The sequence below is a fragment of the Leguminivora glycinivorella genome, chromosome 10, assembly GCF_023078275.1.
Source record: "Leguminivora glycinivorella isolate SPB_JAAS2020 chromosome 10, LegGlyc_1.1, whole genome shotgun sequence".
In the NCBI taxonomy this organism is placed as follows: Eukaryota; Metazoa; Arthropoda; class Insecta; order Lepidoptera; family Tortricidae; genus Leguminivora; species Leguminivora glycinivorella.
Window position 1 is genome coordinate 17,740,145 of NC_062980.1, and position 26,832 is coordinate 17,766,976.

At 38.7% G+C, this 26,832-nt stretch overlaps 1 protein-coding gene across 1 annotated transcript in view; it reads left to right on the plus strand.

The window, feature by feature from the left end:
- The window catches only part of LOC125230182 (protein kinase C, brain isozyme), a 395,565-nt gene that overhangs the window by 141,024 nt on the left and 227,709 nt on the right, over positions 1-26,832 (plus strand). The window lies entirely within an intron of this gene.

Genomic DNA, 26,832 nt, shown 5'->3' on the forward strand with positions numbered 1-26,832 from the left:
TACTTTTGTATTATTTCGATGGTCAATGGATAAAAAAATAATTTTAACGTTGACCACTACCAGAAAACTGGCACTACGTTTGTATCGTTAACTGTAGTTCGAAATACCTTGCAAGACCGATTTTCCTGTAAAATTACTAAAATGAAAATTTCAGTGTTATATGCCTTTCAGGTACGGAGTTATTGTCTTAAACGTCGATTTATAATAAATTTCAATTTAAAATTGTATTATTTCATCAAAAACCCACCAGAAAACCAAACCAAAAAAAAGTGTTCAATTCCGGAACTAGTTCCGGAATTCCGGAATTAAAGTCCAATCTCGAAAACCAGTTCCGGAATTGAAAATCGTCCGATATTGCAAGCCCTATGCGGTACATCTGGAATTCCGAGCCAAGAAGAGCTTAGGTAAATTCGTGTTCTTGAGGGCCAATTCGAACGCCAGCCCCTTTAGCACAACTTGCCTTAAATAATAGTACATTACATCAGAGGCCGGGAAAATGAGGATTTCCGGCCAAGTGGGTATATACGGCCGAGCGAGCGTGCGAGCGAGGCCGGATAGGGATACGAGGCCGGGAAACGCCGAGGCATGTATAGTGCTTTTCTCAAACATACAATGAAATAAAATAAAAATGCTCTAAAGGACAATATTTTATAAAAAAAAGTTACTTTGTAGGCCTGAAAAATAATATGAAATCCCTTTACAGTCCTCTCGAGTTGTTGCGCCCAAAAAGCGATACCCCAGCCCATTTTAAGGAACGTAAAGACAATATTTCATTGCATGTTTGAGAAAATAAATATTATAGGACATTATTACACAGATTGACTGAGGCCCACGGTAAGCTCAAGAAGGCTTGTGTTGTGGGTACTAAGACAACGATATATATAATATATAAATAAATACTTATATACCTAGAAAACATCCATGACTCAGGAACAAATATCTGTGCTCATCACACTAATAAATGCCCTTACCGGGATTCGAACTCGGGACCGCGGCGTAGCAGGCAGGGTCACTACCGACTGCGCCAGACCGGTCGTCCAAAACGTCGCCTTGTCGCGCGAGAGTCCATATTTGAAGTCGCGCTTGATGTATGGACTCGCGCGCGACAAGGCAAGTTGTGCCAAGGGGTCAGAATAAAGTATGAATTATGTTTTGTTTAGCTGTGACCTAGTCGATAGTGACAGTAACCCTGGCTGCTAAACCGATAGTCCTGGTTTCGAATCCCGGTAAGGGCATTTATATTTTGAATATGAATATTTGTATGATGAACATAAATATTTGTTCCTGACTCGCGAGTCATGGATGTTTTCGTAGGCATGGATTGAACTATGTATACCGGGTGCCCGGTAATTAATGGACAACCTTTTAACCACCAAGAGGGCACCTTATATTGGTCCAGAAAATCGACATTAAGGTTTAGTAAAAGTCGCCTGGTTTTCGAGATTTTCACGCTTTTTAAAATTTTAGATAGTATTAAAATTTTAAAAAGTGTGAAAATCTCTAAAACCAGGCGACTTTTACTAAACCTTAAAGTCGATTTTCTGGACCAGTATAAGGTGCCCTCTTGGTGGTTAAAAGGTTGTCCTTTAATTACCGGGCAGCCTGTATATCGTCACCTAGCACCCGTAGTACAAGGTTTGCTTAGTTTGGGGCTGGGACTGTGTAAGGTGTCCACCAATATTTATTTGTTATTATAAACCAATATTTAGGTACCTCTATTTATATTCCACCGTGCGTTGCTTGCGGCAATATGATGGCATGGATAAGTTTGAGTGTTTGAGCGTCATATCAGTGATGTATGATACCAATGAGATGTCATTTCGATATCAGTGATTCAGCCGAATTCGCCTGTTAGGTAGATTGGTCTTAAGTCGTAGGTATTGCCTTCGGTTACCGGCGATAGTTACTCATGAAATAAAACTATGGATTTTTTTTCCTCAGTCACCCGTTGACCACGAATGCTGTAAAGTGGTCGAAACGTCGGGATGAATTGTAAATTCATTATACGCGATATAATCCGTTGCCATAGATTGGCCTTCTTAATAGCGCGCGCGGGACGGCGCGGAGTAAACAGTGTACCCGACAGCGCTCTGCTTTTAAATTCGATATCGGTACTATATTGTGACGCTCGTAGTTCAATTATACACCAAAAGTTTACTTGAAGAACAAACAAAGTGACTGCAAAGTGAATTCGTTAAATAATCGGCGGAATTAACGACAATCAGTGTGTAAAATCTTAGTGATACGAGTAATTTCAACCGTCCATATTGAGTGGTCAAGGTCAGCAAGTTTAACGGTCAGTCGTCGCGAGCACGTCTTATCTGCGCGAACACGTACGGGATTTTGGACCCTACAGAGCCAGTTTTCAATATGAGCAATACAAAAAATTGCTTGGCCTGCCCGCACCCGATTTCCAGCGAGGAGCTTCTGATCTGTCCTTTATGTCGGGGAGCGTACCACTATACATGTATGGGAATACCTCCTGATTACTACAAAACAATTATAAAAGACATCGAGAGCAGCGGATGGAGATGCCAATCATGTAACAATGTCTCATCAAAACGTCGTAGGGGCGACGACACACCTGTGCGCACACATTTTGAGCGATCGCCACCCTCAACAACAGACAACGACATGTCAATATGTGACGAGTCGAGTCAGGCCGAGCCCGATTACAGTAGAATGAATCATAGCTACTTAGATGAGAACACCTCAGGAAAGGCCAACCTCTCCATGGAGTTGAGTCTCGAGGCACTATCCAGATTGCCCGATGTAAAATTAGCCGGCGTAAAAAATGAAATCCGAGGTCTAGACTCTAAACTAAGTACAACGAGAGATCAAATTTTCAGACAAATTAATCAAGAAATGACGATTGCAATTACGCGCATAAAAAAGGAGTTCACGGATACAACGGACCAGCTGAACAATCGAATAAACGCCATTCAAACAGACGTTATGCTAATGAACGATAAAATTAAAACATTAGAATCGGAGAACACGCGCCTCACCGAAGAATTGTTTGCCTCAAAAAATAAAAGTATACAGCAACCTAACAACGCAGAACTCACGACCGTTATCGATGAAATACGCCAAGAACTGAACGAAAGAGACCAGGCTTTACTACTAAACGATCTGGAAATCACAGGTATACCAGAACACCCAGGGGAATCAACCATTCACATTGTGCAAGCCATATCCTCAAAGTTAGGTATGTCATTGGAAGATCGAGAGGTTGTCAGCGTGGAGCGTGTCGGACCACAGAGACCAGCCGTTGCTGGTACTACAGGGACCAGCACTGGACTACATCCCCGCCCCCTGGTCCTGCGGCTCGCGAGAAGGTCGTCGAGGGACAGTCTACTGCGGAACGCGCGGGTTCGCCGAGGTCTGGATACGAGTGCCATAGGACTACCAGAACACAACCCACGCCGTGTTTACATCAATGAAAGGTTGACAAAAAACAACCGTAAACTTTTCTGGCAGGCTCGGCAGGCTAGTGGTGCCGCGGGATGGCGGTTTGTGTGGACGAAGGACGGTTGTATATACGCTAAAAAAACAGACGGTAAGGACAGCAAAACAGTTCGAATACGGCATGAAAGTGATATCCGACAGGTTTTCGGAGTGGAACCTATTACATCTACTGAAAAATGACATTAGAAACTGTTTTGGTGCTTTTAGATATATGGCAGAATATTTATTAGTCTTCCTGTATATAATTAAAGTAATAATATTATGTAATGTTTGCTCAATGTTTATATGCGGTTTAACTGTATTTACAAATAAATTTAACATAAAAATGATTAATTATACTACACTAAAACATTGCTATCAATTAAGATTAAGTGGTAAAAATTGCTCACATCTACTTTGTAAATTTAAGTCTTTGTTTGATGCGGTAAATTGTATATTGTTGTTGTTGACGGTACATTGCGCGACCTGCTATCTATGTAAACATATTTATAACAATAACTACAACTACAACTGCATGCTTATTGAAATGTTTATTTATGTAATAATAATTATAGCACGGTATTTACATCTCTGTTTTATTTATTCACTTACACATCATATAAAATTAACCCTATTAAAATGTACAGTCCTTATAATTATATTAAACGTTATTGACCAAAGTGCACACGTGCGAAACTCGACACCATTATTGAACCCGATAAGTATTAATGTGATATTCACATATAAGTCCATACAATTACCGAGTTCTACCATTATCGATTGGAGACATGCCTCATTTCTCAGATTGTACCAACTTCACTGTAAATATTGCGAAATCCTATACTCTTTTGTTGTCCAGTATATTAAAAACAAAAAATTAACCTTTGGGTTTTTGAACCCCGGATCACTCGGGACACGCCATAACGAGTTCAACGTGGCCATGGCGCGAGCTGATGTAGACATAATGGCAATTAATGAGACCTGGTTGAGAGAAGGCCAAGAACTGCGCGCCCCGGCGCCGCCGGGCTACCGGCTGCGGCACGTGCCGCGCGACGCCGCGAGCGGGCGCGCACGCGGCGGCGGCGTCGGCATGTACCTCCGGCGCGGCCTCACCGCGCGCCGCCTCCGGCATCCCGTTGCGCCGCTGGTGGAGCAGATGTGGCTCGGTCTCAATACCAACGGTCTTAGACTAGCTGTAGGTACCGCGTACCGGCCTCCCTGGTTTGACGTTGACACCTTTCTGGATGCTCTTAGTGACTCCCTAACCTCATTCGCTATGTATGACTACATTATTTTATTGGGTGATTTCAACATCAACGTTCTAAATGATCAGGAATCAAACTCTAAGAAGCTTATCAACTTTTTGAATTATATGCACTTGTCACAGTATGTAACACAACCAACGCACTTCACAGAACATAGTGAAAGTCTTATAGATATAGTATGTTGTAATAAGCCCGTCTCTAATGTGTCTGTTACCCATATTCCTGACCTGAGCAGCCATGCGTTCATTACTTGCCAAGTGGATATCAAAAAAACCGGCCAAGAGCGTGTCGGACCACGCTCAGTGTAGGGTTCCGTAGTTTTCCGTATTTTTCTCAAAAATTACAGTTAAATCAACCTATCTCAAAAACTATAAGAGATACTTTGATCAAACCAAAAATCGTTGAAAGAGTTAATTAGCATGCATCACCTCTATTTTTTTTAGAATTTTATACCCCGTAGTTATAAAAATAGAGGGGGGGGACATACTTTTTACGACTTTGAGAGCTGATATCTCAAAAACCGTTCACTTTAAGAAAAATGTTTTTTAGAAAACTTTATATCATTTTAAAAGACCTTTCCATTGATACCCCACACGGGTATGTACATCGAAAAAAAAATTTTCATCCCTCAGTTACATGTATGGGGGGCCCCACCCCCAATTCTTTTTTTTACTATTTAGTGTCATAATTTTGTAGCGGTTCATACAACACATATTCCCATCAAATTTCATCACTGTAGTACTTATAGTTTCCGAGTAAATCGGCTGTGACAGACGGACAGACGGACAGACGGACAGACGGACAGACGGACATGACGAAACTATAAGGGTTCCGTTTTTGCCATTTTGGCTACGGAACCCTAAAAAGTAAAGCCGCCCCCGAAACTGTTCATTTACAGACCTATAAAAGATATAGACATCAATCATTTTAATAACACTATGAATATTATACAGTGGGAAAAAATGGTCAAAGGGAGCGTTGACGAAATGGTTGAGCAGTTTAACTGTTGCTTAATAAATATTTTTGACATGTATGCACCCCCTAAAAAAGTTCGGATTAAAGAAAGCACGTATCCTTGGATTACTCCTAATATCAAAGAGATGATGCGATTAAGAGACCAAGCTCATGCCAAATACCGCCACACTAAACTGGATAGCCACAGGCAGTATTATAAAGATTTGAAACATTTAGTAAACGTGTCACTTCATTACGAACAATCTGCATATTTCCAGTATCACATTAATAGGAATATCAACGACCCCAGCAAACTTTGGAAAAATATTAAAAACAATATAGTCGATTTCAAGTCCAAAGATTTAGAACTACCCTCACATCTAACTGATCCAAACTCTATTAATACCCACTTTCTTAATATACCCGGCAATAACACAGACGATGTATCTTATATAAATTTTCTCGAGTCCAATCGATATGGCTCTGCAGTGTTTAACTTAAAAACAGTCGATGAAACCCTGATTGCTAAGATTATTAAATCTATATCGACAAATGCTGTTGGGGTCGATGGTATATCCCTGGACATGTTGATATTGACACTACCCAGAACATTAAGCGTAATAACAAACATAGTTAATAAGTCAATAGAAACAAATGTTTTTCCCGATCTGTGGAAAATAGCCGCAGTTAAACCAATCCCTAAAACGCCCCATCCAGCGGATTTTAAAGACCTGAGGCCAATCAGTATACTACCCCTCCTGTCGAAAATACTTGAAAAGGTGGTATGCATGCAGCTTACTGATTTCCTCGAAAATAATAATATACTCCCGTTAAGACAATCTGGCTTTAGAAAAAACCATAGTACCTCCACTGCCCTTCTGGACGTGGTAGATGAGATATTGTCCTCACAGGATGCTGGCAAAGGAACAATTTTAGCTCTTTTAGATTTTTCGCGTGCATTCGACTGTATCAACATATCTACTCTACTTTCTAAATTAGCATATTATGGTTTTAGCGATAGCTCGATTAAGTGGTTTGCAAGCTACATGAGTAACCGAACACAATTTGTCCAAGTGCACGGCGCGGACGGCTTAACCATCACGTCGGAGTCTCTTCCAGTATCCAGAGGGGTGCCACAAGGCTCAATTCTGGGCCCAGTGTTGTATAGTCTATACAGTGCAGATATCATATATAACATAAGACACTGTCAATCCCATATATATGCCGATGACATACAGCTCTTCATATCGTTCAAACCAGAAGACATGCAACAAGCTGTTGATAGTTTAAATGAAGACCTACACCGCATTAACAGCTGGTCAGAAAAGAATAGCTTGGTACTAAACCCGACGAAATCTAAGTTCCTAGTACTGGGTTCAAAAAAGCAAGTTAGCCGTATTATAGCTTCTAATCCTCAAGTAAGCATTTCAGGAAAACATGTGGAGAGGGTTTCAGAAGCTCGCAACCTAGGCCTGCTCATGGACAGCTTTCTACATTTTGAGAACCACATTTTGGAAACCGTAAGGAACTGCTTTTATAGACTAACTGTCCTATACAAAGTTCGTAACTATCTCAGTGTTGATATGCGTATAAAACTGTGTGACACACTCATCTTGTCGAAACTTAATTATGCCGACACTGTATATGGTAACTGCTTACTCTCTCAAACTAAAAAAGTCATACAAAGGCTACAAAATGCCTGCACACGTTTTTGTTTTCCAATACCCCCGCGATCCCACATTACCCCGCATCTCAATAAAAACAATTTATTAAATATGAATGGTCGTCGTACCCTGCATTTTGCTACACTATTGTTCGGTATCGTCAACACTAAGAAACCCTCATATTTGTACAATAAAATTTCTTTCTACCAGCGACGTGTCAGGCGTAATCCTCGACTGATCTGCCCAAGGCACAATACCGCAGCATTTCGTGGCAGCTTTCGTTACGCTGCCACGAAATGCTGGAACAATCTTCCACCACCAATTTGGGAGAGCACTACAGTTAGTGGATTTAAGGCAAAACTAAAAATACATTTAATGGCACAACAAGGTGTTGCTGCCCAATGGCATCAGTCTAAATAGCTCGAATAATAATTATATTACTATTAAGCCGCAAGTAGCTGTGTACTTACTGGTAAATAGCATAATTATATTACCTATATATATATAGAACGCTGGAACAATCACATCCTTAATATTTATAAATTAATATAATCCCTATTTATAATATACTTAAGTCGCGCAATATGCCGTCCCGCACTCCTCGCTGGCTCCACAGAATACCAGCGCCGTTGGCAACGCCTAGTCGTGCCAACTGCATTGCTGAGTGGAGACCATTTCAGCTTCACATATTCTTTTCATCTGTTTGTATTGTTTTCTTCTTCTAGATTTTATAATTGTTTCTTTGTACTTTATTTGTTATTATGTAATGCAATAATGTGTGTTGCCTGAATAAACATTATTCTATTCTTATTCTATTCTAATATAGTAGGTAAGTACTGGCTTTTTTCGTACCTCGTATTTCTATCCATGTTATATATATTTATATGTAATTAATTATGTGTTTAGCATACTGAGTTCACCTGAACGTTAGTTCTGATGTAGTATTTGAGCGAAGTCTGTTCAGATCTTGATTTAATATTCGAATGCGCAATAATTCTTTAGTGGTAGACCGCGTGGGTGGCCTTCTCATTGTTCAAGTTTCAAGATATAATATATATGTAGAGTTCTGTAAGAAATAGGTATTAATTAATGTTCCAGAAGAAGAAACTTTCACCAAACAAAATGTGCCCACGCCCTGCAGTTTAATTACGAGACCTTGTGAACTATTGCCATTTAAAAGTTCAGAGATCAAGTGAAAAAAGGAATAAGCTTGGGAAAGGAATATGCTCCTTTACTGACATTTAGAATATATAAGCACAGAATATATAATAGTACAAGTACAGAAGTCTCACTCCTCTGATGTTCACAAAATCCCGCCATTCTAAAATCTTACCTACGTTAACAAAGGGACCGCACGCGAGTAGCCGACATTGAATTTTATTGCGCCGCGCGCAGGTCGTCACCACTGAATGGGCCGCGAACCCGCGGCCGCCGACATGTACTTGTAGCGCGGCGATAGAGAGTGAGCCGCCCCTGATATAAGGTAAAGCCACTTGGCAGTTTAAGCACATTTGCTTACTCGCGCGGTCCATTTTTGAGGTATACACCAAAGATGATAGGACGAATAATGAATTAGCCAAGACAATTTCTCAAATAACTGAGCAGTTCCCGAAAACACGTATAGGTACGTAAGCAAATTTTAATTGATCCTATTTTGTTACCAACATTTAGTAATATAAGTCGACTTTCGTAAGATATATACAGGTTAATTGTTATAATTAAGAAAATATAGACAGGAGAGAACTAGAAAACCTTAATAACGAAATAAAACTTACAATAAAATTCAATTCATCGAATAAATCTTCGACAAAATACGAATAAAAACAAATGATGCAGCTTTTTTCTATAATTTTTGTGCAAACTTTGAAAACTGCTGAACTACATAAATACTAGATACTATTTAACGTACAATGTTACTCGAAAGGCTACAAAAATAACGGAAAGTACATCAAGTGAACAAGCTCCATTTTACAGTCGGTAGAAAACCCATTTTCGCTTTATCAGCTTTAAACACGTCCAAATCTTAAACGATTTCTTTCTGTCCCGACAACGGAGTAATCCATTAAATTTTCTATCAACCTTCTATCACCAGAAAGACGTATCGAATGTCTTCGTTTAAGGACATAACGCTATATTTCTTTAGAAATGTTTAAGGTATTTGAGCACCCTCGGGAAAATCAAAGAATGCCAATTTACATAAGCAAGAATCAATACTTAATATTATAAATGGGAAAGTGTGCGTCTGTTTGTATGTCCGTCTTTCACGGTAAAACGGAGCGACGAATTGACGTGATTTTTAAAGTGGAGGCAGGGGCGGCTCACTCCGTGTTTCTTCGTACATTTCGACGGCCGCGAGTTCGCGGCCCACAAAGTTTGACGACCTTCACGCTGCGCAGTAGAACTCAATGTCGCATGCAGTCCGTTGACAGGTTGTTGAGAGTGAGCCTTCTGTACTTGTACATTTTTATATTTTCTGTGGTGGAGGTAGTTGAAAGGATGGAGAGTGACATAAGGTAAAATACCCCATAATGGACGGTGATGCCATTATGGACAAAAAAACACAAATCCTTAAAAATAAGTATCTAAAATACGTTTCTAAAAACTGACGGCTATGTACCATAAACTAGAGTTGTAGAGCTGTTTAATTTTGAAGTTTCAATTAATTCGGTTATTTCTGAAGGATTTGGAGACAAGATAAAATTCACCAGTTTACTGAAAAAAATATCAAGACGAATTCTTAGTAATGTTGCTAAGAGAGATGAGTTCATGTATAAAATAATAAAAAAATAACGCACGGTGTAATCTTGAATGCGTTTTACTTACTGCATTAAGCATGATATAAGGTATAAAACATACTAGTTTGTTGCTCCAAAGATATAAAGAAATGATGTTATTTTGCAAGTGTCCATTACTGGACCCGAAAAACTGCCTACCTCCTATAATGGACAAGGAACAATTTACAAAACCAAAATTTACAAGAAACAATCCTATGTTAAAATAACCCAAACTAATTGTATTTATGGTGTATAAAATTGACTCATTGCGTATCAGTTGCTTTAAAAGTAAAATTTTAAACTTATTTCACTGTCCATAATGGGGGATCCATTACTGGAGAACTGCCGTCCATAATTGGAGAAAAAACACCTAGTTTTAATTTGTTAACTATGAAGAAACCAATAGGAATATCTATTCTGCAATACGCTTGAAATGTAGAAGAAGGATAGGACATTCAAGATTTAACACGCTTGGCGGTAGAATTTTTACATTTATCAGTGAAATATCAAAAATTGGCGAATTTTTTTCTTAAACTGTCCATGATTGGGTTCGTCACCTTAGGCTACTTTTTGTGTCTTTCTAACCCCCCACTTCTATATAATGGGGGTGGAAGTTTGTATGGAACATTCCGCAATGTTCGAATTTAACGTGAGCGAAGCCGCGGGCAAAAGCTAGTTGTCTAATAAGACGTTATGAGGAAGTTGCAGATGGGTATTGATTTTGATTTATATAAGTGTACATTCCGCGTGGAATACTGTGGCAGCGAAAGCGGCAAATATAACGGAACACATATTTTTATGCTAACAAAGGTGTGTTATGGCGTATTTGATGCTCAGGCTGTCACAATACACCGAGAAATAAAAAGAACACGATGTATATTCGATACTGACTAATATATCGTGAACTTGTGATACGTTCACACTACAACCGCGCGGTGTAGTGTGAACGGTCTAGTACTATGCTATTAAAATAAGATCCGCGCGGTTTCCGCTGTGTCTGAACTAGCACTAATCGTTAAGACAATTTTACATTACAAGACAAATTCTATTTTACTTTAAAATCCACTATAATGCCGTTTTCCCGTAGGATGTGGGACTAATGAATGAATCTATATTCACTTGAAACAATAAATCAATATCATATCATATTTTGGTAAGGTAATAAGGTTGACGTAGAGAATGCCATGTAGCATTAAGTCCGCCTTTTGTAACTGTATATTTTTACTGTGCAATAAAGTTTAAATAAATAAATAAATATTTTGAAATGCCTAAGAATTTAACCGTTGCACGTGTAAACACCGACAATCTAGTCATCGATCCATTCACTCAAGTGAACTAAACTTCTGAACGAATGAACTGAATGTTCCTAACATTGTTTCACTGACAGCAGATTAATACAAGTTTGAAACCGCTGCAAAATCTAAATATATACACCGTGAGTCCGAGGTATAGACATAATAGATTAATTTCAACCCTGCTTATTATTATCAAAGTATTGCCTAATAATATTATTTATTTATTATTTTATTATTAATAGCCTACATGGTGTCCCACTGCTGGGCAAAGGTCTCCCCCATGGATCTCCATCCGTCACGATCTTGAGCAATCTCCGGCCAGTCGCTAAGATAATGCGTCTAGGTCTTCCCGCCATCGCCGCCTGGGTCTGCCAGATCCTCGCCCGTCTTGCGGCTAATAATTTAGATGTAAAAAAATTATAAATTGGCAAGGTTAATTTAGTTCAATGACACCGTCAAATGTGGCACTTTATCTTCAATCGAACTGAATAATTGCTACAGATAGGATTAGGGCCCATTTAGACGGTACGAGAACTTACATTGCGGTATGTGATGGCTGTGCAAAACTGTATGTAACCTTTACTGAGCCCGCAATGTAACTAAAATCGCACGCGAGTTCGCACGCCGTCTAAATCAGGCCTTAGGATGCCATACCAACTATACTCATGAGTGTTCTTGAGTCTGGTTTGACATCAAACTGGCGGCGCTTTGGTCGCACTATTGAACAATAAAGTACTAATTCAGCTCAAAGGACCGGGCAAATCCCGGTGTCTTTGAAGTAAATCTGCACTCGAGTTCTATAAGGGTGGATGTGCACATGCGTTCAAAGGTTCTGCTCTGACAATGTAGCAACCTCAAATTCAAAGCTGACACTATCCTCTAACTAATATTATAAACTAGCTTTCGCCCGCGGCTTCGCTCGCGTTAGAAAGAGACAAACAGTAGCCTATGTCACTCTCCATCCTTTCAACTATCTCCGCTTAAAAAATCACGCCAATTCGTCGCTCCGTTTTGCTGTGAAAGACGGACAAACAGACACACACACACTTTCTCATTTATAATATTAGTATGGATTTCTCATTTCTCCTGCAACAACATATATTATGTCTCTGTTTAACCCAATCGTTTACTGGTGGAGCATGCCTTTTGGCATTAAGTCCGCCATTTGTACTTGTCTCTTTGGTTGTGCAATAAAGTTTAAATAAATAAAATAATAAATATATACCTAATACACAATATAACAGTTATTGCAGATATCGATGGCGCAACTAAAAGGAATAAATATTCAAATCGCAGTGACTTAGGTACTTTTTAACCGACTTCAAAAAAGGAGGAGGTTCTCAATTCGACTGAATGTTTTTTTTTTTTTTTTTTTGTATGTATGTTCCTCGATATCTCCGAGAATTGTGGACCGATTTTCAAAAATTTTTTTTGATCGAACGGGTATAACCCCGAGATGGTCCCATTGGCACCAAGTCAGGGTCTGATGATGGGATCCTGGAGAAATCGAGGGAACTCTTCAAATGTTATAGGCACATGTAATGTTTTTAGTGTATTTTTTAACCAACTTCAAAAAAGGAGGAGGTTCTCAATTCGACTGAATGTTTTTTTTTTTTTTTTTTTTTTTTTTTTTTTTGTATGTATGTTCCTCGATATCTCCGAGAATTGTGGACCGATTTTCAAAATTTTTTTTTGATCGAACGGGTATAACCCCGAGATGGTCCCATTGGCACCAAGTCAGGGTCTGATGATGGGATCCTGGAGAAATCGAGGGAACTCTTCAAATGTTATAGGCACATGTAATGTTTTTAGTGTATTTTTCAAAGGTATACCAGTATTTACGCCTGATGGTAATAATTTTATGTGGCTGAGCTGATGATGGAAGGTCAACTCCTCAATGGTTAGGAGTTAAAGGATAATTCTTTCACTAGTGTACATATATTCGGACTGATACATATAATATCAATAGGAATCACTAAAAATCAACAAATAAATTAACTTTTTAACAAAAAATAAAACCGCCTTCAAAAAAAGCGCGTTACAAAACACGGAGAAACTAAAAAGCAAAAAATAATAAACCTTTGAATTCAGATTTCTTATCGTATTGCAATAATCTAAACATCCAAATTATAAACAAATCAATTATTTTTGGAGTCGGTGCCAGCCTGCGTATGGTTGGGTGGGGCAAACAGGCAATAGCAAGGCGACGAACAGGTCTGGTACCGACTACAAAAATAATGGATTTGTTTATAATTTGGATGTTTAGATTATTGCAATACGATAAGAAATCTGAATTCAAAGGTTTATTATTTTTTGCTTTTTAGTTTCTCCGTGTTTTCAAAGGTAAACCAGTATTTACGCCTGATGGTAATAATTTTATGTGGCTGAGCTGATGATGGAAGGTCAACTCCTCAATGGTTAGGAGTTAAAGGATAATTCTTTCACTAGTGTACATGTATTCGGACTGATACGTATAATATCAATAGGAACCACTAAAAATCAACAAATAAATAAACTTTTTAACAAAAAATAAAACCGCCTTCAAAAATAAGCGCGTTACAAAACACGGAGAAACTAAAAAGCAAAAAATAATAAACCTTTGAATTCAGATTTCTTATCGTATTGCAATAATTTGGTTTGACATGGGAGCCACATGTGGCTGACGTCAGTCGCAAGGTGACTAATACATTACGGGCGCTTTACAGACATAAAAACTTTTTGCCGGCTAGTACGAAAACCTTACTTGTTCAGTCCTTAATACTTCCTATTATTGACTACGCTGATGTGTGTTGCACTAACATTACACAAGCCTCACTGTCTAAACTTGATCGTCTTCTTAACAACTGCATCAGATTCGTGTTTAACCTCCGTAAATATGACCACGTCTCTCCCTTTCGCCAAAAACTTCAATGGCTCCCAATTCGTGAACGCAGGTCATTGCGAATCTTATGTACCCTGTATTCAATTTTATTTGATCCAGCAGCACCCACTTATCTCAGTTCCAAATTTGAGTTTTTAAGAGCCCGCCCCGGTTGTGTACTTCGTGACTCTCGTACTCTCAAGCTAGCTGTACTCCCACATCGGACTGGCTTCTTGTCAGACTCATTTACCTGTCAAGCGATTCGTCTGTGGAATGCTCTCCCTTTGCCTATCAGACAATCTCAGAGCAAACTTACGTTTAAAACCAAGTTGCGTAAGCATCTATTTGAAAACATTCGTGACTAAGTATTTGTATTATGTCTCACACTAGGTACGAAATTATTATATATATGTATGTATAATATATATTTATGTATAATATATATTTGTGTTTAATATATATTTTATTTTATTCGGAATATGTATTTATTATATGTATATAAGTAGGTTTATTGCGATAAGTATGAATACTGACTTGTGTTTTCTTATTTAATTTTTAAAATCCTGCACCAAACTAAGCTTTCTGTTTAGCCCAATGGTTGACTGGTAGAGAATGCCTCAAGGCGTTAAGTCCGCCATTTGTACTCTTTTTTTGTAAATTTGTGCAATAAAGTTTAAAGAAATAAATAAATAAATAATCTAAACATCCAAATTATAAACAAATCAATTATTTTTGGAGTCGGTGCCAGCCTGCGTATGGTTGGGTGGGGCAAACAGGCAATAGCAAGGCGACGAACAGGTCTGGTACCGACTGCAAAAATAATTGATTTGTTTATAATTTGGATGTTTAGATTATTGCAATACGATAAGAAATCTGAATTCAAAGGTTTATTATTTTTTGCTTTTTATTAATTGTACAAAATATAGATCAAACACTAATATTTATTTATCTACCATGGTATTTACAACACTTAGCCTAATATTTTTATTTTGCCCATATGTCTATCCGTCCATTGCCCCAGATCACGAGTCCATATCTCTTCTCAAAATGCACATCAATGTTATACAAACATCTCTGCGATATGCTAAATATCTAAACCAAAATGGCTCCCATAACCTCTACAATATTCCCAACCTTTGATATTCTAAACTTCAAAATTGCTGCAGCATTGAAAACAACATTTCAAATGTAAATGTCGGCTCCCGGAGCGACCACATCCTAAACCACCGTATGTTACATTCGGTCGTATATTCTTATCGCTTACTGGGCACATTTTAGTATTTGCTTCAAACCATTTAATATGGGGACTTGGTCTCTGGATTATACTGTGTTCTATTATATTCAAACTACTGACATGTTTGGCAAACAACGGCAGACAGCGGACATCACAACAAACACGAACGTGGATAGGAAGATTGATTTGGTGTTTGCCAATGATCGGCATCTGTGTCGGTTTTTTGCATAAATCAAAAGGGGTGTTCGACAAACCGGGAACCACGGGGATGCCATATTTCTATTCGGAGTTTGTACCAAACATGACAATATTGTGCGAGGAATAATACAACACTGTTCTTTATGATATGCCTGCCCAGGCCTGGAATTGAACGACAAGTCTATTAGGTAAAATGCCAAAAATGTCGCTCTGAAATCGAACAAAGAATTCGTTGTATTGTTGACTTTTTTTCTTAAATCAAGTGCTCGTTAAGCGTTTGGAAAACGTCCGAGCTAGACATACGCCGTTTTATATTTGACCGCCCACACTGACCGTGTATTAGCATCAGCCGTATTGCCTTTATATAGGAACGCTGTGGTAACATTACGCTGCGAATTCGCAATGAAGGGTTAAGGTAAGATCTACGAGTATGTAGCCAGTGTGAAGGGTCGAGATGGAAATATATTAGTGGATGAAGATATATTCTGTATCGCAACGTGTGAACCCGTCGGTATCAGATAAAATAGTTCTTTAGAAACGACTCAAATATTCCAAAGAAAAATCACAACTTTGTGATTAAAAAAAAGAAACTATTTTAACTACAGACCTGGAATATCTCCGGCAAACGGAAACCATGCCGCCTTAAATCAACATGGCGTCGGTATTTTGTTACTGTGGGAGGAAGTTACTCAAGCTGCCCAAGACCGGAGTCAATGGAGGAATATGATCAAACCCTACACCCCATAGGATTTAAAGAAAGAAGATATATTAATATGTAGAAATAGAAATATTTTTATTCGTAAGCACTTAACAACGATAAAAATATATTATACACAAAAATTAACGACACAAACAAGTAATCATACATCCACACAAAAGCCTAACAGAGAAAAGTGCCACGAAATGGTCTCATCTCAGCATGTTGCAGGTGACTTGGAGTGCTGGTCTTCCGATGAGGTACTCTTTATTATACTGTGCTAAGACCATACACCAGTTTAGGTTTGTAATAATTATTTTACAATTTTTTGGTAGTGTATAATCTGATGATGGATTATATAGTTGTCGGCCATCGCCGCCAAACATCATAGTGGTATATAAAAATGTCTGTTTTTGTACCGAGCCAAGCCCTTCCGAGCCAGCGGGCCGCATCAAAGCCGCGCTTATAGCCTAGCTATTAATATATACGTCTACGTCATACCGACCCTGTGCTTGCATGCCGTAAAAGCCATTTTTGAACAAAATTGATAAAAGAAGACTTTTCGTTCTACTCTTCTGGCCTAGCCAAGTTACAAGACAATAGGCGAGACGGCTATATTCGTTGATATCGTTAATATATATATCGATAACGGCTATATTCGTTCATATAATAATGTTTAGTCCGTCGGTCAGATCATCAAAAAATTTTTGGGCACGTATTATTCTTTTTCCTCGTAAACGAAAAATGACGACGGTACAGTGCGTCGAAGTTTTGCGTGACGTCCCTCGGTACAATTTTTACCTAACAGTGACGTCACAAACTCCCACTCCGGAACTTTGATGCCCTGTATATTTGTATTTTTTCATTAATTAGATAAAGCGAAAAATATGTGTTCAGTATTTTTAGACGATCTAACTGACGGACTAAGCAGAATGCCATTTTTTATTGTAGTCGTCATCGCTATTAGTCAAGGTCAACCTCAAGAACAGTCAATCTGTGTTAAAATTATTGTATACATCTACGTCATACTAACCCTGTGCTTATGTAGTAGTAGTAGTAGTAGTAGTAATCACTTTATTGTGTACAACAGTTTATATACAATTTGTAGGAATAGAGATACAAAGGCGAGCTTATCCCTATAAGGGATCTCTACCAGCTAACCTTGGAGAAGATGAAAGGATCGTTCCAGTACGTAAGATAGACAAACTTACAGGAGTACAATAAAGGTCAAAAGTAATCCAAAATATTGCTAACAATTATATAAACTACATAAATACAAAATAACACTATAAAATAAATTACATACTAGAGTACATAAATAAAATACAAAATAAGTACCTAACCAATATATAAATATATCAATACATACATAATAATATATATATAAAATTCCCAACCATTATCATACTTGTTCAGAAAGCCAAAGTTTCTTCAGAATCAGTACAGATTCACCTTGAGTGATGTCACAGACTGAGACCGTTTGAGCCGACCGTTATGTCGTAAAAGCCATTATCGAACAAAGTTGACAAAATATCTATTCCCACGAAAACTTTTTGTTCTACCCTGCTGGCCTAACTAAGATACAAGACACTAGTCAACCCTCAGTGACGAGCGATATCATCATCCTCCTTGCTTTATCCCGGCATTCGCGGCTCATGGGAGCCTGCGGTTCGGTTTGACAATTAATCTGGTTTAAGACATTTATTATCTCATAAAGAATTTACAAAATTCGCTTACATGAGATTCAATTACATTACAAATAATATCTTATGGCTAACGTGCAGTTCACTACATAAATATTTAGTTTTATAAGGGTTTGCAAATTATTATTTTTAAGTACTCAAAAATCAAAATCAAAATCAAAATAATTTATTCAGCAAATAGGCCACAGGGGCACTTTTACACGTCACATGTACATAGGTATTTAAAAAAATATTTAAAATTGAGTTGAAATTACAATTGATACTATTATATACTAATTCTAAGTTCTAACTAAAGTTAACTCTATACAATTAATTAGAGATGTAGAAGGTCTCTAAATGTCGAATTACAACCAAGAACTACACTAAATTTTAATATAAAAAGTACAAATACAAAAAAAAAAGTCTAAAATTACTTTAGAGGTGCAAATGACTCTAAATGTCACAACTAAAAATAAAATGTATATCTACTTAATCTAATTCTCCTTAGAGATGTATATGGTCTCCATGAGTCAAAATCATATATTTAAAATATTCACTAAAAGAAAGGAAACAAACGACAACCGAACAAAGTGTCCTAATTTAATAAAAATTAGAATTAAAGTTACTAAGTTATAACAGCCCCAGTAAGCTTAAACAGACCGGTCTTCACAGACGGCACCCGTTCACGAGTATGACGCGTATCTCAGCCATCGCCTCCCTCAACCTTTATTCGGGAAGGTGGCGACCCGATCAACGACGCCACCGCAGCAAAGACTTTTAAGTGTGCATGACATGTTCAAGCTGCCAGGCTAAATTAAATATTCAAATAATAAAACATAGCTGTAAGACACTATATTCTGTGCTCGTATGTTACAAAGAAAGGAAATATAGATTTATACAATAAAATTAAAGTAAGATAAACATTAAACATTAAACACATAATCTTGGAGATGTATAAGGTCTCCAAGTGTCCACAACTAAACTTAAATAAAAACAATATAATCAGACGAGAATATGTTCTCATACGTCAATTGAACACTAGTATGCTTAATTACACAATGCAGAGAAAATGAAAAAATATATACGACTTCATTCATCTATTGACAAGCAACCACCTTAAAGGCATCCCTATCATCTATAAAATCCTTCACAGTGTAGTACGCCTTACATAACAACAAACGCTTAATGCGTGCCTTAAATTTGTCAAATGGCAAATCCACTATATCGGTTGGTACTTTGTTATAAAAACGTGTACAGTTCCCGACGAAAGACGTACCAACCTTACGGAGACGGTGGGCGGTCACAGCAAGTTTATGTTTGTTCCTTGTGTTATAGTTATGGATGTCACTGTTAAGCTTGAATTCGTGGATATTTTTCCGAACATACATAATATTTTCGTATATGTATTGAGAGGCAACGGTAAGAATGTTCACCTCTTTGAATTTTTCTCTTAAAGATGCTCGACCGCCCAATCCGTAGATTGAACGGACTGCTCGTTTTTGCAGCACAAAAATAGCCTGAATGTCTGCAGCTTTTCCCCATAACAGGATCCCATATGACATAACACTGTGGAAGTAGCTAAAGTATACCAGCCTGGCCGTCTCTACGTTTGTTAGTTGTCTGATTCGCCTTACTGCGTAAGCTGCAGAACTAAGTTTGCCAGCTAAAGTGGCTATATGTGCATGCCATTGCAGTTTTGAATCCAAAGTGACTCCAAGGAAAACCGTTCGATCTTCAAATTCCAGCGTTTCACCTTTCATTTGGATCTTACTGTTATTTACCTGCTTAACGTTCGGAAGCGCAAATCTGATGCACTTGGTTTTCTTGGCGTTTAGAAGTAAGTTATTCGCCGTAAACCAGTCTGTTATGCTAGACAGTGCATCGTTGATGTTATCGAAGCTGCTTTCCTTTCTGTCAACTTTGAATATAAGAGAAGTGTCGTCAGCAAATAACACTATATCATGTTTATCTTGCACTAGTTTCGGTAGATCATTAATGTATACTAAGAACAGGAAGGGACCGAGAATTGAACCTTGAGGCACTCCAAGTGCTACCGGTGAACCTGCTGATTGAGTCCCATTGATAACAACTCGCTGAGTTCTGTCGGAAAGGTACGATGAAACAAGGTCAAGGGCAGCAGCTTTAACCCCATAGTGGCTCAATTTTCTCTTTAAATTCTCGTGATCAACGCAATCAAAGGCCTTTGATAGATCACAGAAAATTCCAACAGCATCTTGAGCTCTTTCCCAGGCGTCAAAGATGTGTTTTAGAAGTACCACACCGGCATCAGTAGTTGAACGACCTCTGGTAAAACCAAATTGATTATTGTCAAGCAATTTATTTCTGTTAAAGTGAGATAACAGTTGATTAAGAATAAGCTTCTCAAAGACCTTACTTAGCGCTGGTAATATTGAAATAGGTCTAAAGTTGGTCGGGTCTGATTTCGTTCCTGATTTAAACAGCGGGATAATTTTGCTGTGTTTCATAATATCAGGAAAAATGCCAGTTTCAATTAGGGTTTGCTCCCGGGAAATACCGGTACCGAAAGTACCGGGAATTCCCGGGATTTTTGACCAAGCAAAGAACCGGGAAATCAACTTGAAAAATCCCGGTACTTTCGGTACTTTCGGGAAATATTTTTTAGTGACATTTTTGCTACAAAATTTATTTATTTCTGTTTATATTATTTAAACAGTTTAAAAATAGGCATAGGTACACGAACACGCGCTTATAATCACTATTTAATAGCGTTTGGCAGGCAACCTGGCAGCCGTAGCCACCGCGATACCCTAACTAGCCCCACTAGCCAGTTCAGTAGTCGAGTTTTGTATTTTTGGCGAATGTTTGTTATATTAATTTGTGTATTTATTTTTTCTCTCTCAATCTCATTTGACTAATTTCTCTGCATGTTATAAAACTGTGTTCGCGAATTTTGCGATAGACTCAAAAACTACTAAAGAGATATTTATGCGTTTTTCACCTATGTATGAATAGAGTGATTCTGGAGGAATGTTTAAGGTTTTCTTATTATAAATTGATTATTAAAACATGACTGTGTGTATATTTGTGCTAAAAGTCAGTAAAAATCACGCTGCTTAAGAGCTTCAATCAAAAACCCTGCCCGTATATACTATCGACTTATAAGAAAATAATGTATGGTGGAATTGTCGCTCTGATACATAAATGTAGGTCTAGAAAAAAAGTCGGCAATGGCTCATGTCTAACTTTTAATGATAACTGCTATAAAATCGCTTAACTTTTAAAAAATGTTTACATATATTGTGATATTACGGTATTCCACAGAAATTTCCAGAAAATGACTAATTTTCTCGAGAACGTTCCCTCTGACTAGCAAAAAAATAGTGCACCATTTCAAATGTTTTGTTTCCTTTAGTTTACATTCTTTGATTCAAATTACATGTTTGGGGAATTTTGTGAGGTTTTACTGCCGGTCTATAATTAATTATTATATTTCTTTAATAGTATTTGTCTTATTTCTTTTACTAAGCGATTAAACTTCTCCCAGTAATGGCAGATCGCTTAATCGGAGCAATGTATTGCAACGGTAACCATTGGTGCCTATAGTTGCCAGATAGTCGGGTTTAGGCAGAATTCTTCACGATTTTTTGTTGTTGTTGCACGGTATTATCTCACTATGAAAATGACTACGAAATAAAAAAAGGCAAATAAAATAATACGCCGAGCTAATCCGGTGCGGTTCGGTTATGGTAATATAATAATAAAAGAAGTAAAATGCAAAAAAATATGTTGTTTTATTTGAAAAAGCGAAAAAATTAGACCAGTCCCGAAAGTACCGAAAATCCCGGGAAATCCCGGTTCCATATTGCTTCGGTACCGAAAATCCCGGTTCTTTAAAACAGTACCGGTACTGCAATCCCTAGTTTCAATACATCTGTTGAAAATCTCAGCTAAATAGGGTGCGATTGATTCTACTATTGAGTGTAATACTTTAACTGACAAGCCCCATAGATCTTCAGTTTTCTTTAAATTTAAAGATCTGAACGTTTTAATAACTATGGTCGGAGTAACATAAGAAAATGTGAATATTTCTGAACATTCTTCTACATTAGCTTGCAGCATTTCTTCAGCGACAATTGGCGATGAGTTAAGAGACTTTGTTGTCTCTGCCGGTATATTCGAGAAAAATCGCTCGAAGTGATCTGCCACTTCACGGTCGGAACTTACTAAAGTATCAGCAACTCGTAGGTTGTAGTGCCGTTCTTTTATTTTACGCTTTCCTGTTTCACTGCTGATCACTTGCCATGTAGTTTTAACTTTATCGCTGGAATTTAAGATCTTTTTGGATAAATAATCAGCTTTAGCGGCGACACACATCCTTTTAAAAGATTTCGAGAAATTCTTTACGTACTCTATAAATTCCGGCCTTTTATCAGTTGTTCGCAGATCATACAAATCATAGAGCCGGCGTCTCTTATCGTGAATATCCGGCGTAGCCCAGTCGCTAAATTTAACCTTGACCTTGCCCTGCATCTTCTTGGGGATGAAGCAGGCATCAAATTCCTTTTTTATACAGTTAAACAACTCAGAACTCAGACAGTCAGGGTTCTCTCGGTTACATGAAAGAAAAGGTAAGTTGTTCCTAATATTACGATTGAATGACTGTAAGCGCCTTTCGGAAATCAGTCTGCACACAGTGTCTTGTGGAATATCCTCTATCTTCCCGCCAAAAGAGGCTTTTAGTCCACAGTGGTCAGAACTCAAGGTGTTTATTACAGATTTACTAATCGCAATATCGTTACTGAACAACTAGACAACTGGAGCGGAGCAGGCCATAGAAAACAAAGAACTATGTCTTGCTGCATTTCTGGATGTCGAAGGTGCCTTTGATCGCACCACATATGGTGCAATCAATAATGCTGCACTCAAACATGGCATAGAACCTACCATCTGCCGCTGGATAGGTAATATGTTGAACAGCCGGCTAATTAAGTCCTCCCTCATGGGGGAAGAATTACTAGCCACAGCAACAAAAGGTTGTCCACAAGGTGGGGTTCTCTCTCCGACTCTATGGAGCCTGGTAGTGAACTCACTTTTGGAAGAACTAAATAAGGGCCCAGTATATACAGTGGGTTATGCAGATGATTTAGTGATACTCATAAACGGGAAATTCCCGGGAACGGTGTCAGAAATCATGAATACAGCACTGAGGCAAGTGGAGAGGTGGTGTAACCACCAACAACTCTCCATCAATCCAGGCAAAACAGTGGTAGTACCGTTTACCAGGAAAAGGGCCCTTACTGGCATGGAGCAACTAAGGCTCTATGGAAGGGTACTTGAACTTTCCAATGAAGTGAAATATCTAGGGGTAACACTAGACAAAGAACTGAACTGGAAAAGACACGTCGAAATGACCACAGCCAAGGCACTTAGAGTGTTTGGAATGTGTAGGTCAGCTTACGGCAAAACATGGGGTTTAAACCCAAAGGTACTAAGGTGGATCTACACCATGATGGTGAGACCTATAATCCTGTACGGAAGCCTGGCCTGGTGGCCAAGGACATTACTGAGCACATGCAAGGATGTCCTCATGAAGGTACAAAGGACAGCATGCATGGCTATAACGGGTGCGTTCAGAACGACGCCAACAGCAGCATTGGAGGTACTATTGGATCTCCCGCCGCTACATCTAGTGATACAGTCTGAGGCACTGAAATCGCTACACCGGCTGGCTTTAACAGGCCTCTGGAGCGATAGCATGCCGAAGACTAAACACACAAGCATGGAATACAACAATTCTATGGGAAGGCTGATGAGTATGGGCTGCGACAAAATGCAACCGAAATTCATCTTCCACAAAAACTTCAAAACCAAAGTCCATACTAGAGCCGAATGGAAGGAGGGGCTGGAGACACCCACCCCTGATGACAACACCATCATCTGGTATACAGACGGGTCCAAGATGGCATCTGGTACGGGCGCAGGCATTTATGCAAATGACTACAGTGGTAGTATCAGCATGGGCAATTATGCCACGGTCTTCCAAGCCGAGACATATGCAATAATTGCCTGTGTACATGAGAATATAGTTAGACAAATCCAAGGTAAGACTATCTATATACTCAGCGACAGTCAAGCGGCACTCAAAGCCTTCACATCGCCCAGAGTTACCTCTAGACTGGTATTAAACGGCATCCAAGCTCTTAACAAGCTTGGAAGGCAAAACAAGGTGCAACTGGTATGGATACCGGGGCACGAAGGCTTCATTGGCAATGAAAACGCTGATGAACTTGCCAAGGCCGGATCTGAAGACAACTTCATAGGTCCGGAACCTTATGTGGGCCTTTCACAAGGAACCATCAGAATGGCTATGAAAGACCAAACAAAGGCTAGTCACCAAAAAGAGTGGGATGCCCTGGTTGGTCTGAAGCATTCAAAGCTCTTTATGCAGAGGGTAGACTCTGGATGGAGCAAAAAGCTAGGGAAGCTAGGCAAAAGACAACTCCAAATTATAACGGGGGTGTTCACAGGCCATTACGGGGTCAAAGGAATTTTGGCCAAGATGGGACACGCCGACAACACTGATTGTCGCATGTGTGGCGAAGAGGAAGAGACCGTCAGACATTTAATGTGTGAATGTCACGCCCTCGCCAGACAAAGAATGAAGAACTTTGGAGCAGGCTACCTGGCACCGAAGGACTTCAGAGAGCTACCCATGAGCCTCATCATCCGATACGTGGAGATGGTCGAGAAGCTCCTGAATAGCTGAAGGATCTTAGGATCGTAGGGGGTAATTGCACAAAAGATCCCGATGGGTCGAAGTGTATCCGTAAGGGCCCCCGCAGATTTAAGATAAGATAAGATAAGATCGTTACTGAAGATGTTGTCTATACATGTTGCACTGGTTGCCGTGATTCTAGTTGGTTCACAAAATAAATTTACTAAATTAAAAGATTTAAAGGTATTTAGTAACCTTCCACACAAAGGCGAATTTTCTAGCAAATTAATATTAAAATCGCCACATACAACTATAGTTTTCTGACTTCTAAAAACACGACTAAGGACTTCATCTATAACCGATTCAAATACATTATAGTCCGCCGATGGGGGCCTGTACACGCATACAACAATAAATCGTTCCAACTCGACACAAGAAAGTTCTATAACGCGTTCTACAGACAAGTCAACAATGTCTCTACGCTCTTTACTTTTTATACTATGTTTAACCATTATCAATGACCCGCCGCGAATACTATTTACAATTATGCATACATGGCAGAAAAAAGTGGGTAGAAATCATTAGTTATTAACAGCGGCTTAAAAATAAGTTATTTTGACCGGTTCAGATGCGTCGCAGCGTAGATAACAAACAAGTAAGAATATGAGTTTTAAGGAGGTATAATGACTGCGATGCTAGTGGATGCGGCATAACAGTGCAAGTGTGCACACTACAGATTTTGTTATTTGTTGGTTATTTAGATGGTTTTACTTGTAGTCATTTAATTTATTATATGTTTAGTATATTTATTTATTAATCCCAAGTTTAGGCGTAAGCACTAGTTTTACGAAAGCGACTGTCTTACTGGAATTAGTTCAGTTTCCCCATGATGTTTTCCTTCACCGAAAAGCGACTAGCAAATATAAAATGATATTTCACACACAGAGATCAGTCAATATATGTAAGAATGTAATTTTTTTTAATCCGTTTTGCTAAATCCATGCAAAAGCTACTTTATGCATAATAATGACTTGATTCCCTATTAATCCGTTCCTGAAAATCCGGGCCCATTTATCTGAGCGTTACGGGATAAATGCAAATCAGTCGTTGTAATCATGCATGCAAGTAATCAGAAATCGCTATGTATGCTAAATATATGCAAATACCTATTTATTCCCCGGTAAACGCTGGTAGCCTAGCGGTAAGTACGTGCGACTTTCGTTCCGGAGGTCGCGGGTTCGAACCCTGGCTCGCCAATGGCAAACCAATGAGTTTTTCGGAATTTATGTGCGAAATGTCATTTGATATTTACCAGTCACTTTTCGGTGAAGGAAAACATCGTGAGGAAACCGGACTAATTCCAAAAAGGTCTAGCTTACCCCTCGGGTTGGAAGGTCAGATGGCAGTCGCTTTCGTAAAAACTAGTGTCTACGCTAAATCTTGGGATTAGTTGTCAAAGCGGACCCCAGGCTTCCATGAGCCGTGGCAAATGCCGAGATAACGCAAGGAGGATATATGTGCCTATTTATTCCCCGGTTGAACGCTTATGTGTTTTGGTTTAAATTACTCTGTTCCTATTTGTAGGTATCTTGATAATCATAACAATGTGGGTAGGCTAAGCTATAAAAAAAGAAAGATATAGTACATTACGATACAAGTGCGTAAAAAAGAAAGTTCGAAACGAGTGGCGATAAATTAAAACACGACCGAAGGGAGTGTTTCAAATCGACACGAGTTACGAATTTCCTTTTCGCACGTGTATCGTACGACGTTTTTCAGTACAGATAGCACACCGAAGTTTCGACCTAGCATATAATGAACCACTTCTCGCACTAGTGCGTAAAAAAAACCCCATCTGTACTGAAAATATATTTTATTGAGTCAATAAAGGTGTATTCTACTTACAATTTTAAAATGTTACTATGGTACAAAACCAAAAACACAGTATAATAAAGAGTACTATCGTACAGTATGGCCACTCCCGCTCCCCGCTGAAAGTGCCGCCTACTCCCTCTCGGTTACCTCACAGTTACCGCCTGTCAAAAACACGAACAGTCTGACCTCT